At 34.1% G+C, this 11,441-nt stretch overlaps 1 non-coding gene across 1 annotated transcript; it reads left to right on the top strand.

The window, feature by feature from the left end:
• The first annotated feature begins 10,636 nt into the window (after positions 1–10,636).
• LOC143912470 (U2 spliceosomal RNA) lies at positions 10,637–10,829 on the top strand. The gene has a single exon (XR_013260642.1). It is a non-coding gene; the product is annotated as a U2 spliceosomal RNA (small nuclear RNA).
• The last annotated feature ends 612 nt before the right edge of the window (positions 10,830–11,441 follow it).

Genomic DNA, 11,441 nt, shown 5'->3' with positions numbered 1-11,441 from the left:
GTTATTTATTCGGTTTACGATTGGGTAGCGCTTCATGGTAAATTCACAGGAATATTATAAGTAGATTACAACTATCAAATTCATAATCTTGTAAATAGGTATTTGAGCTCTTTTTCTTATTATGCTGTACATTTACATTAACACTATGATTACTAATAAAATAAAATTAATATACATATATATATATATATATATATATATATATATATATATATATATATATATATATATATATATATATATATATAAATATATATATATATATATATATATATATATATATATATATATATATATATATATATATTTTTTTTTTTAATAGCTGCTGATCTTATGATCATTTCTTATTTTACAATTTCAATTTCATTTTGTTAGTAGTCTCCGCTCTGGTAAGTATAAAGCAAGTAGCATATTTTTGTTGATCAGATTCATATCAGAAACGTATTTTAGTAATAATAGCAATATGTGCTCGAAACCGTTTCAGGAATTCGATTAAATAGTTTCAAGTTATCTTATTTTATCATACTTATTTGCATATATATACATATGTATGTACGTATGTATGTATATGCATTTTCCGCAATCGCGAATGCTTGGAATCGCAAGTTCAAAGCAGAGAGCGGCATGGCAAGGCGTCTCAAATCAAAACGTTCACATTCCAAGAATAGAATATGCATATACATATGTATGTATGTATGTATGTTTGTATTTTAGTAGATATTCTGGTGCATATGTACATATATATGTAGTGTTCGATTTAATTCAATCCCGGTTCAAAGGCGAACAATTTGGCCAATAACCAGGTGCTCGTCCTGGATTTGATTCGTATCATTGGCCACGCTCAAAGAACATCGTTTTTGCGGTACTGGCTAAGTCAACACGACTACATCTTTTGATAATCACCTCAGAGTCGTGGGATTTCAAAAAAAAAATGAGAAAAATCAGATAGACAGCGAGAGGGATGCTTGCGAGGAAAATATACGAGTACACACACACACACACACCCAAATAGCTAAGACTCGGAGGATAAGAGGTTGCACTAGAGTGGTTTCGTTCTTACTCTATTTTTATGTTGTATCAATTACATAAATACGGATTTGGTGGTTGTATCCTTTAGGTAACTGTTTATGTGATGAGAGAAATAATACAACGAAGATATTGAAATTGTTGCGAAAAGAATGCGTATACGTATTTAATTAACTTGACGTTCATAAAGTATAATTTTAACGACTCGCCGGTTTTCGTAGATTAAATTATAAGATTACTCTTGAGAGTTTTTTTAATTGTACAATTATGAATTCTGAGAAGCATAACCTTAAAATTAAAAATGGCCTTTTTTATTTTTTTAAATTGTTTAAGTTGTTCCGTTTGAAAAAAAGTTGAATTAATTTTAAATCAATTTTACAGGTAAATTTCTATTCCAATTCATTGCATATTTGATTCAAAGTATGTTTGTTTAGTTTTTAATTACGTACTATAAAGCACAAATGATATTGTATTATTTAAGATACGAATTTTTGCTTTACGTTGCCTTCATCTTCATCGAAAGAATGAAAAATTATCTTTAGTATATTTTTTTCGTCTTTAAATTTTACGTTTGAAATTAAGCTATGTAATTTACAATGTCGTCGAAGAAATTGTTATTTGTATTATTTTGAAAGTATTTTCGATGTTCAGTGTCCTTTGATAGGGGTGAGGGGTTATCGATGGAGGAACCTTCTCCGGTGGTGGATTGGTACGAATTTTTCTTGTACGCGCGGAAAAGCTCGTTATTTATGCTAAGGACCCGCGTTCGGTGAGGGGATATCGTCCCCTAGGAAAAGCTCCAGCAATCTGATTAATCGGACGTCGATTTGTTACTACCCCCGGAGGCTGCACGTGCTAAGCATTAACCGGAAGATCGTTCCGGAAACCGCCCAACCACCCCCCTCGGGCTTGACGAGATTTTCTTCTAAATATTATTGTTTACCTGAAAGCGGTTATAATCCGACGACCTCGGACAATCCCCAGATTTTCCTCGCGGGCCGTCGATATTCGCCATTATGTAGATTGTATATTATATTATATATGTACATACATACATATATATCTACATCATATATTTTAACTTTGTATTAAACGGATGAATGGAGATCGAATCTGGACTTAAACTATTATCTAATATTAAACTTTGAATTGTAAATTCAGATCAGTGGTGAAATTCAAATACGATCAACGATAAAATTTAAATTATTCCACCAGACAAATCATTTAATCTCGTCGTGAAAAGCTCGTTTGTAAATGTTTGTTTTATGCAGTGTGAAGGTAATTCGAACGGTTCACTTTGTTATAATACCTGATAATCTGATATGTACATATGTTTTTTCGTTATATAAATGTAAATGTAAGGGCTTTAAATGCTTATGGTCAGTTATTATAATAAATGTCAGTAATTATGATAAATTATCAATATCAGAACTACCTATGTACATAATATAACCAGTGGTCACGGTTCGATTTCCACTAGTACCTGTTGAACAGACCTTGGTTTTCGTTTCGTTTCGTTTCGACTCCAGGTCTATCGTTTCCTTTCAGAGTTTGCCAGTTTTATTGATTTTCACTGAAACGGTTCCTGTAAACTGGCTTCTTCTTTCCAATCACTCTTGCAATTCTCAAGTTATTCAACGTCTTGAGGTTCACCAATTTCTATAGCAAAATTCTGCAAAAAAAATCTGCATAGATATCACTGTGGATGATGTTTGAATGACTTCGCATTATATAAAATGCTTGTATTAATTGTACCATTGTATTTTATCTGTATTAGTACAATCGTCGCTTTGGAGCGATCTTTAAAGGTGAGAGTTTACATGTTCAAATGAAGTAAATAAATAATATAGTTAACGGGAAATAAATAAAAATAATTTTATAATGTCAGTAATTTGTAAAGATGGGTTACTATTATAAAATTTAACCTTTGATTTAAGTCAGTACATTGAATTAAAGGTCAGTTTATTTTGACAGATGACTCATAATTCGATATATACAGTTATGATATGAGCTAATGACAGTATTCAACTAAGAACAGTATTAACTTGTTAAAAACTATATAACTGAAATCTAATACATATATAATTTCGAAAGAGACTTACATGAAGTATATATGCATATATGAAGTCTCGAGGGGCGCCGCCGGATTCTGGTATACATATAATTTCGAAATAGACTTAGTATATACATATGTTTGTTTGTTCGTGAAAGTCAATTTAATAAAAAAAACAAATGAGTATTCAAATAAATTTATATAAAATAAAACTATGCAAATAAATTTAATAAAATGTTTACTATTAGATGAGTCATGTTTAAGCGGTCTTTATTACAAATACCGAGCGAAACCGGGTAAAACCACCAGTAATTCGTAAGTTACAGACAATCTATCATCAATAACTGACCAAAATTGTGAATTTATTTTCGACAGACAAACTTCCGACTATTTTGTATTAAAAATTTTATCTTGTATCAAAATTGTACTATTTTGTATACATATTTCATTACAATGCTAAGCACTGTATTGTGGTTTAAGATTATGAGTGATATCATTATTATTTTTTTTAAACTAATTCAAGCCCGGTATCGTCATTGGGATATTTGTTTACTATTTTCATGGTGACGTTTACATTCATTGAATTTTATGAGTGAAGAAGATATGTTAAATTTATTAAAATGTATACCGTCGTGTAAGCCCTTCGCGGACAAGCAGTCCGTAAGTCCAGGCGAAAAAAAGGGACTAAATCCCCTGAAAAAGACGTCGTCCGAACGTCTTGAGTAGCGTAATCGTCGGACCACGCCAAAAGCTCATCACAATTCATATCTCGTGTACATAGAATTTTTTACGTTCGTTTTTATCAACACTCGTGCTTTAAGCTTTCAACGGGTCTATTTACATCGAGTTGACGTACTGAGAAAGCTTTTGACATATTTGTCTGCATTCATTATTTTTTTATTCTCATCGTGACATTCCAACCCACCCCCGCCCGACGACACACCCCTCGCATTTACTCCCCTCCTTATATAACATTATGTATCTGTTATGTGGTCTTACATTGTGTATATATAATATGTATGTGTACTATGTATACTCACTTACTTGAGGGTATTTTTAACCGTGAACATTTTTCTCCTCTTGTTTCAGGTACGTCTGCGAGCGTGTAAAATTTTTCATCAACGTTTTTTCCTTCGAAGATCAAAGAAAAACACGAAATACCAAATTTCAGGTAATCTCGTTAATAATACGCTTTCTTTTTTTCTCTTCTTAGCCTCCTTCTCCTTCTTATTTTCTCCTCACCCGTCCTCTGCTTTGAATTTATTCTTCATTATGCATGCCTTTGACGAATTTCATTTACAAATTTAATTCGAACGGAAAATGTAATTCGAAATAAATGGACGCTTATTGTTATTGTTTGACACGCAACCCGGCAATTTATACATCACAACTTCATTTCGAAACTCGATTCTTCTCTATTACGACCAGACTAAATTGTGAAACGACGTTTTGATCTCGATAGCGTCGGGGTGAAAATAGTTTTTTTTTTCTTTCCGTAATGGAAATTAATGAACGCGCGTCAATTTTCCCATTCATTTTTGTGGTTGTGAAAGGCTGTGTGGCGGAATCGGAAAATCCTTTCTCGTAAGTGGAAGTCATCGTTTTCGGGGTTTCTAAGCCGTGTAAAATTGCGCCAGAAACTTGTATGATACAACATTTGTATGTGTGTCTGTGATTCGCAATGAACAATAACACTGAGAGTTTTCCATTCGGCGTGTAACCTCACACATTGGAATTGTTCCTTTATTTCACGACGTAATAAGAAAACATATATACGATGTGAGCTCGAATTTTCCTCGCAGACTCGCGCTAGTCGGGTTTCGGTATAATAGTTTTCATCTTTTTTAATTATCTTTTGTCTTTGCAACTATCGTATCTGTATCCATTATTGTATGTATGTAGTTTGTATGTTGAGTTGGGAATATTCTCATTGCTATTTTTTTTTTTTTATTTCTGTGGTATCTTTTATATAGTGGAATTTAAAAGTTTTGTGTGAACCACAATTGTGCTATGATATTTGTACATACATATGTTTGTATATACATGGTAAAATTTTATCAATTTAGTTTTATGTGTAAATTGAACGTGTTTTTTTTTCAGTTTCGTTATACAAAGCTTTAAAGAAGGCTTTGAACATTTAATATATTTTTTCATTTAAAATATTTTTCTATGGTCGGATTGGACATTTGATGAGGCGCTATTTTTCAATTTAAAATTTATAATCGTAGATTTATATTAAATGTTAGTATTTGCTGTCCATGTATACATACATACATACATATATTATTTATCGTTGTTTCTTTGTTCTTTTCTGAAAAAATATGTATTACACTGACCCATAGCCACAGCGTAGGGCACTGGTAGAGCTATTTTACACACCAGTAGAGAGATAGCGGGTTCAAGTCCCGGCCAAATATCCATCTGGCGAGGTCTTATGGTTATTAAAATAGCACAGATTAGATAATAGCAAAAAGAGTTTAGTTTGAGAGCTTAATTGTTGTGACGGATTCAATAAATCGGTATCCCCCCCCTCAGTATCTCGCAAATAAGAATTTTTAGCGGCTCGAACTTGTTGAATCTCATAAAATGCTACCTACACAATGTATTTCTCGCAGATTTTGTGTATCAAAAAATTTATTGACTGTCCATAGATGTCTCTATTGTATTCTTTGTCCTGTTATGGTCATATGTGTTGCCTTGGGATAATTTCTGTCATGCCACATATGATATATGTATTTAATAATATATAACACCGATTCATTTGTCATAATATACTCGGTATGATCTTTTTCAGTGTTCTCAAATCCAAAATTTCTTAATCCTATGGTTATACTATGCATGTATGTATATTTTACAAGCATTTACTCGCAAAAATGTTTTAAATGAATCGCCAGCTTAAAGGTTTTAGTTTTCAGCTTGAATATGTGAGACTCGCTAGGCAATATAAGCAAGCAACTGGCTCCTTTCTCACAACGAAAAGACTTTTTCATTGCAAGTGAACATGAAGGGCTTTCGAATCGAAAAAGCTCTTCGGTGGCGTCTCGCGGTAAAGCTCGTGACTGATGAAGGGTCTCTTTTTGTTAATCCCGCAGGAACTATTCATTTGCCGAAAGATCGCATCTGCATTTGAGAAAAGAGCTCGCTAACGTTGTGTACGTATATTTTCTGACTTGGGCGGGTGTGCCTTTCGAGGATATTTATTTGTATGGGGCGGGGGGTTGGATGGAGGAACAGTTATTCGGAGCCCGAAATCCATTGATATAAATAAGCCTGTTCCGGTGTGACGTATGCGAAAAGATAAATACTGCAATACCGAACCGGGCCGGGGAATTTCTTACCGGGCTGGGCTATTTTCTTTGAAATCGGACAAATGAGCCGGATAAATCATTACCCCACCGTTCTGTTACGTTCCGTTCCGTTCCGTTTTCGTATGAAAGATGCTTTCGAACGCGCGACATCGATCGCTCCCCGTGTGTCATTTTTATCATTTGTCAGATATCTCCGTGTGATAAATTACGGCGATAGATCAGTGCCATATTATTTTTAAATGTCCAGATTTAGAAATTTGAATGTTTTTTTTTTTGCTCCGAGATGCCGATGCAACTAATTTATCGGGTCTTTGTGTGCGAATTTGTGTATACTGTGATTCTAAAACACGTCTCTTTTCACGTTTGATCGAATGTTTCTAATAAAGCTTATTCTGAGACTATGACACTATCCCCTGCTTTAATCAAAACTACTATTATTATGTATTTTTCATATACATACATTGTTCAATTGTGTGAATTTAAGCTTAGTACTTTCAATGGAGATCAAATTTAATTTATTTTTGTATATTTTATCAATCGTTATTTATTTATTTATTCATTTATTTAACATACTTGGGGGAGGCGGCAAAGCCGATAGACCCAAGGGGTTTGACTTATATGTACATACATATATGTAAATTAAATGAGAAAAAGTAAAATACATTCAAAACGACAATTTTAAAATAAAAATAGGAGAGAACAAAGTAAACAAGAAACAGAAATAAGATATTGGGAAAGAAGAATTACAGAAATCCTTCAAGTTTAAGAAGCTTATTCTTAAAAATATTAAGGTTATTGGTAGTTACAATATTATTAGGAAGACTATTCCAAACTGAATCCACTATGTTTAAAAAGAAGGAATCTGTGATCAATTTATTAGATTTTTCTTTTTGGAGACTAAGCGAGTAACCTCTGAGGTGAGTGTTTTCGTTGAATGTAATAAGATTGGACATATGACATTTATAATGCATACATTTACACAATTTATGGATTTAAATAAGTTTATATGAATATTTGAATTTGTGAATTAATATTTAATTATTTCATGTATCCAATTCAATGGGAAATGTTTGTAGTAGTTAATAATGATCGCCTATCCGCTTCACGGTCAAATTATTTTCGCGAAAATTCTAAAAAAGGGTCTATTTTTATGTCTTTAAGAAGTTTATCAAGAAGTCTTCGGGCTTAAAACGGGCAACGATAGTGAAGTTTATGAAAAGCTGGAATCCGAGTACATACGTTACTTGATAAGTGACGTACTTGGATTCCACATTTACGTAACGCGCCCTTATTTATTTAAATCGAGGCTTAGGTCGCTCGCAATTAAATTTCAACATCGGATCTAATGTCGGATTAATATTGATTAATTGCACTGAAATATGATATTTTTTGAAAAGCAGAGGCTATGTGTATGTTATTACATATGTACATATGTGATATCAAGAGATAGAGAGATTACACTTGGTTAATTTTAACCCTTCAAGTCTTTCGTTTCAGTGTAAATATTAATTATTCAAAGCAAACAGAGAAAATACGAGGTTGCTGTTGACGCTGCCGCCCTTATCTCGACCGCCCACCCCCCTTTGTGTGGCCCTGCACGAATTTAGGACGATTGCATTTTGACCCATTGTGTATTATATTATGTATGTATGTATACTTTTTCCAAAAAAGGTATATTACCTATGTATGTATGTATATAACGTACGATACGATCGTCTCTATTGTCGAGTGGCCGTAACCACGGCCGGGACTAAGTCGACAATGCATAAGTGAAAATCACACAAATAAAGACTTGTTCGAATGATTCGTTATCGGTATCGGTCTCGATCTCGAAAACGACTATTGTGTGTCACCCGTCAGAAATGACGGATCGGAAAGTGCTCAGGAGTCGGTCCGAGTTGCATTATTGCGTTACACGCGCCCTCTAAGTTGATTTACTTTTAATACTTAGGTATATATGTACATACATGGATGTGTATGTGTGTGTGCTTTAACCCTTATCGTACCGTTTCGTGTCGATTATTGGGTTTCGGCGGTCCGCGTCTTTATCAGAGGGCTTTTTGCGCCCTTTTACTTTGGTGAAATATTCGCGTTTCGCGTGCGCTTCCGGTTTAATGGGCTCACGCACGCGCGCGCACGCGTACCATACACTAAATATATACATACATACAGTATAAAAGGTTAACTGTCGTAAAATTTCAGAACACCCGCTGTTATTTCAATATTGCATATAAAAGTGGACGTGAAAGGGTTAAGAAACGGTGAAATTGCTTCGCCTTTTAAATTCCATTCGTCTCTGGGGTATGTATGTATGTATGTATGTGTGTATGTGCATTGGACTCCAATTAAACTTGACTACTGCGTTTAAAAGTACAAATTCGTGCAAACGATTGCAAGGGTGGTTTTTAATATTATTTCATATTTTTCCCTAGACTCGTTATCGCACGGTATAATTTGCACGAAAAGTTCGTGGTAAAAAATTGAAAACACGTTTCAGACATTTCACTGTTCACCGTTCCGTTCGCTGCAAATTCAATTAAACCCCCGCGAAATAATTGTATTATATTTTTTTTTCATTCTGAGAATTTAGTTTAATCGCGTGTAGTTCAAACACGAAACTTCAATTTTCTATTTTTACTTTGTATAGATAAGCCTTTATACATATGTATATACATAGATGGGTGTGTGTATGTATGTATATGTATACATATGTAGATGTTAACCCTCGAAGTGTATCTTCAACAATGTGCGCCAGTTGTAATATAAAAGTTGAGTTTTGAAAGCTCTTATGTTTTTTTTATTACTAAGCTCTTATTAGTTCAGAATCGATTTTCTGACGAAGTTTGGGTTCTTATCGGATCGTTTTCAAACATTGCCATTTTGCTCGGTTTGTTCATCACTATATGTAAGTGGAAATGACGTCCGCCATTACCATGGTGAAAAATAATCGTAATAGACACGTTTGAAAATACTGCATCTTCCTTCACGGTGACGTCTATCGTCCACACTGTCCCATTTGTCCACACTGTTCTGATCTTTTTTTCCCTTTTCGCTCCCCTCTCGCTATGGCAGATTGAGCACTTCGCCACACTCATGATCAAAGTTTACGGAGAGAATTGGTGATTTCTAAATTAGATTTTTTATATATTGTCTTAATTTTATGAACAAAATGTAGAAGAGGTTAGTTTTAAAAAGACATTTTCTTATATATGTATATTTACTTTATGAACATATGTACGTAGTAACAATAGATGAAATTTTGTAATCATGCGAAAATTCGAACTCGAGATTTTAACAGATTCGAACTCAGAATTGATTACTGATCACGTATTCATGATCTAGAAAAAATGTGTGTATATGTGTGTCTCTGTGTGTGTGTGTGTGTGAGTGTGTGAGTGTGTGTGTGTGTGTGTGTGTGTGTGTCTGGGTATTGTGGGGATTTTTTTAACACCGTTAGTCATATGGAACCGAAACTTTTACTTTTACTATATGTAGAGAATCAAGGTTTTTTATGTCTTTCTCAGAAACCTTTTGGTTTATTGAACTGAAATTTCATATCTATAAGCTTAAGCTTATAGATATGAAATTAAGCTTAATAATAAATTATGTATAAAATTTGGTAAGCATCCCTCAACCGGAAATGTCAGTTTACTCTTGTTCGATTTTTCTTCCACTTTTTTTTTCGACCCCTTAAACATGTGTGTTCTTCATTAAAAATTCAAATTTAATAGTATTTTAAATCTGTCTGTACGGTTCGATATCGAATTTTTGTACATATTTTGTTATACCTGTTTTCTATTGGATTTCTAAATAATTCTAGTTGGAAATGTTGGCGAAATTTTCAGCGTGGCGGGCTTTCAACAGAAAAGACAAGAAAAGAAAAGGATTAACGGGCATATTGTGTATTGCGACATTTGAACACGGCTCTTCGAGTTCCAAAGACACATCAAGGGGTCCGCACTGATATCATAAATATTGGTCCCCTGAAGCTATTATTCAGCGGCAAGAAAAAATATACTTTTTTTTTTTAAATTTATTGTTGAATGAAGAAGCTATCATATTTTATTGTCATATTCGTAGTACTAAGCTAGTGCCAGGTGTAAGGACGTCCGATTCCCTTTCGTCCCCTCGCGATTTTGATGCACGTTTGCTTAACGATGTCACATGTAGATGTCACCGGGCTCGTTCGACTTATCCAAGGTGTAGCATTTTGGCAAAGCTTATAATGGATCACCGTTTGTGCAATCTTATCGCTTCTCGGCCTGTTGGCTAAGATCAAAGTGTAGTATCTGTTCTTATCAGCTTAATATCTGATAGTTCCCGCATCGCGGGACCAGTATATTAAACTGATTTTTGGAAAGTGACGGGATGATCGGGGCTTGCTCCACTCCTGTCGCGGGTTGGCCCGGCATTGCAGTGCCGCCGGGATCGGCCCACATTATTACTAATTATGCTTTGGACTCAAATGATGAGTTGATCTTTGCTAGGTATTATTACGATTGAAGCTAATAAGTAGAGGTACGACCGGAAGCGTGCTGCCGTTCATGCCGTAAATGCTTTGTAAAAAAGGTTCGGCAAACCTTTTAGCAATGCATTTACAACATTTGAACAATAAACGGCCCCCTCAGGGTCTGGGCTTTACTAATAAGTACCGTGTTACGATAACTCTAAAAATGTGTTCAAAACAAAAATGTGACTTTCTAACTCAATTTACTAGTCGAGTGACATTTTCACGAAAACATGACCTCTCCATCTATCCAGGTACCAACTTATAGTTGAACTGTATTTTCGTTTGTAATATATTTTGAACAGTTGGAATGTAATTCGCCATATCAATTAACTTACGTGGGTTAGACGGAATGTATGTATTTCAACTAGTCAAAATATATATATTACAACTGAAAATACACTCCATATATGTAGTGTTGTAAGTCGAGAATATTCTCCAAAAGATTATTCGCCGAGAATTTTCGTTTTTCTTGGTTATAAAACATCTAACCAGCAGCGTGGTCTAGTGGTGAATGTTGAATTATTTCGTACTTGATGTTACGAGT

Source organism: Arctopsyche grandis, chromosome 5, assembly GCF_051622035.1.
Source record: "Arctopsyche grandis isolate Sample6627 chromosome 5, ASM5162203v2, whole genome shotgun sequence".
NCBI classification, from domain to species: domain Eukaryota; kingdom Metazoa; phylum Arthropoda; class Insecta; order Trichoptera; family Hydropsychidae; genus Arctopsyche; species Arctopsyche grandis.
This window is presented reverse-complemented; position numbering and strand designations above follow the sequence as displayed.